Source organism: Mus caroli, unplaced genomic scaffold, assembly GCF_978045245.1.
Source record: "Mus caroli unplaced genomic scaffold, Mus_caroli_1 scaffold_10, whole genome shotgun sequence".
NCBI classification, from domain to species: Eukaryota; Metazoa; Chordata; class Mammalia; order Rodentia; family Muridae; genus Mus; species Mus caroli.
Window position 1 is genome coordinate 62,882,947 of NW_028227265.1, and position 3,063 is coordinate 62,886,009.

General features: G+C 43.3%; 1 non-coding gene across 1 annotated transcript; it reads left to right on the top strand.

Annotated features, from left to right (window-relative positions):
- Nucleotides 1–2,385: 2,385 nt before the first annotated feature.
- Nucleotides 2,386–2,514, top strand: LOC115031817 (small nucleolar RNA SNORA17). Its single transcript, XR_003837477.1, has one exon. It is a non-coding gene; the product is annotated as a small nucleolar RNA SNORA17 (small nucleolar RNA).
- The last annotated feature ends 549 nt before the right edge of the window (nucleotides 2,515–3,063 follow it).

The window sequence follows — 3,063 nt, forward strand, 5'->3', positions numbered from 1 at the left end:
TAAGTCAAGATGTGCTGGGGAAACTGGTTATCCAAGGGCAGAGCAAGTACACTAAATGGCAAGCTCCACAATACAGAGAGATCCACTCAATGTGGATAAAAGAAGACCCAGATTCAGGTGGGTAAGGAATGCAGTCGGTCTGTAAAGGACTGGAAGAGGGGTGATTATTAGAAATCAGGAGCTCTGTCACACCCATTCCAGTAGTGACTCCAGTGACAGGCCTATAAACTTGGGCACAGTCCTGAGGCAAAAAGTTCACAGAAACTTAGTCTACTGGAACCGTGGCATTCTGTAAAACAAATGCTCCAAACTTATCCTTGTGTTAGTCAGTGAATGGATCTGTGTGCTTTCTTTCAGTATTGTTTTATTATAGGTGCCTCCAAGCAATGACTTGCCAAATACCTAAGCAAAATTAGACTTTGCTTCCTGGCCTTCACCAATGCCCTAGGTAGTCCTTGGCTTGGAATTCAGTAAGAATGTTACCTATTCTGTAACATTCAGAATTGCCTCTAGTACTGTAAAAGAGATAGTGAAAGAAATCAGGCATTACTATCTACTACATAGAGTTAGAAATCTCAGGGCAAGCTTAGCAAAGTTTAGAATTCTTATTATAGTTATGTATGGCAGACTACATTACTTATTAGTAAAAAGCCCCACACACAATTGCTTAGAATAAAAGCGGAGTCACTCCCATATACAGGAATTTACAATGGTTTAGGAAGTAGATTGGGCCGTGGTTTAAGGAGGAACTAGAGTATTGCATTATTCATGAGGTTAGCTAGAGCGGAACTCCCTAATTAGAACTATGGCTTGGGTGTGAAAGCCCTTGTCCCGGGAATGTAAAGACCTCACACCTGGCTTCTAAGAATATAGCTGACCTTATATAGAGCTGACTTTGTCTCAGTTGTTTTATTGCCCAGTTCCTGCCAGTCTTTATGTTTTCATTCCTCTGTTCTGTGTAAGAGTCATTAAGCATCTGGTAACCTCATTGTACCTTGCTGACGTGTCGCCTAACTTCCCTATTCTCTTCTGTATTAATAATCTGATGCTCACTTTGAGAAATTACATTCAGATACAGCACTCTCTCTGTGTCCGTGTCTGTTACTTTTTGCCACCTGTACCAGGATCCTGATTTCTCCTGGGGATTGAAGGGGACTGACTGAGGCCAGTCCGAGGCAGCTCTCTACCAGCCCAACTATGTTAGGCATTCCCTGGGAATCCGCAGGCCACTCTGACCAGGAAAGTAAGTAGGCTAATTGTATATCTTCACCTCTCCCTCCATTCCTTTCTAGGCCAGTCTTCCAGTCTTATCCCCAGTTCTGCAGCAGACCCTCTGCTATGGCCTCCCCTGAATCTCTAGCCAGCCTCATTCTCGAAGAAATGAGCAGATTCTTGTGGAATGCCTTCTTCCTTCCTAAAGCCTCTTCCCAGTGGATTCCCATTACCACATGTTACTCCACAACACCTAGAAACACACAGAGGTCACACCTGTCAGGATCCCAGGAAAATTTTCTACCAGGGAACACACAGCCAACACATCTTTATAAGAACGAGAGATGTGCACAAACCAATGAACAAAAACCCACCAAAGGCAAGGCCAGATATCAGCACCTAGAATTACAATTTTCCTAAACCCGGATGCCTGGATGCCAGCATAAAAACACAATGAATAATAGCCAGGAAAATATGTCTCCATTAGAGCCTAGTCATCCTACAAAAGCAGGCCCTGCATATCACATCATAGCAAAAGCACACACAAAAACAAAAACAAAAACAAAAAAAAAAACTTAAAATAGATTTTAAAAATATAATAGATATCCTAAAAGAGGAAATGAATAAACCCCTTAAAGAAATCTATGAAAACATAGTGAAGGGAAATGGATAAGAGCTCAAGTCCTGAAAGTGGAAATAGAATCAATAAAGAAAACCCAAACTGAAAGAAATCTAGAAATAAAAAGAAAAAAAAAATAGAAAATCAAACTGAAACCTTAGAGGCAAGCCTCACCAACAAAATAAAAGAGAAGATAGAACCGAAGGCATTAAAAACACAACAGAAGAAACATGTTGGCCAAAGAAAATGTGAAATCTAAAAAAAAAAAAAAACCTGCCCCCTCCCAAAAAAACCAGAAAATCTGAAACTTATGAAAAGACAAAATCAAAGAATAATAGGAATAGAGCAAGGAGAAGAAACTTGGGTAAAAAGCACAGAAAATATTTTCAACATAATCATAAAAAAAATTAACCTAAAGAAAGTGATGCCTATCAAGATACAAGAAACATAAAGAACACTAAATAAAATGTAACAGAGAAGAAAGCCTACTCACCACATAATAAAGAGAATACTAAACATGCACAACAAAGAAGAATATTAAAACCTGCTAGGGCCCTGCCCCTAGAGGCATTGCAGGTGTGGATGCTGTGTCCCACGTGTGTCAGTAGGTGGCAGAACGGAGAGAGGCTGTGTCTAAGCTCAGCGATCTGAGCTGACATCTGAATGACTGGCACCCTAGCAGTCTCTGAAAAACCTCAACTGAGACGATCACCAGTCCAGTGCTGGGCAGGCCTGGGGCAGGCATACCACGTCCTGGATGATCAGGGCAGAGCATTCCTGAGATGACCCCAGACACTCAGAGTCACTGGCTGCCACTAAGAGGAACAAGTAAATAGTGGAGAAACAGAAGAGGAAGAGAAACAGAAGGGTGCAGTGTGGAACAGTCTGATGTGAGCAGCAGCTGATGTCACCTGGGGCCATAGTGGGGTCCTGACCTGTGCTGCTACTGGATCTGTGGCCCTGAAGCAGCAGGGATTGATCACTTCCAAAGCCTAAGCAGATGTCTGTTCCTTGACTGGGCTGCTGCTTGGGGACATGTTCATATCTAAGGGGTGTTCAGGACTGGCCCCACCCCTCACCTGGGCATCATGAGAGATCTGACCCTGGTGTCATGAGAGCAGCTTGACTCCGCCCTTAGCCAGCTGCAGCACTCGGGATACCGAGCCCTGCAACTCACCTAGTCATCACAGTAGAGCTGACCCTGGTGGTGAGCACCCAGGAGAGCCAGCCCC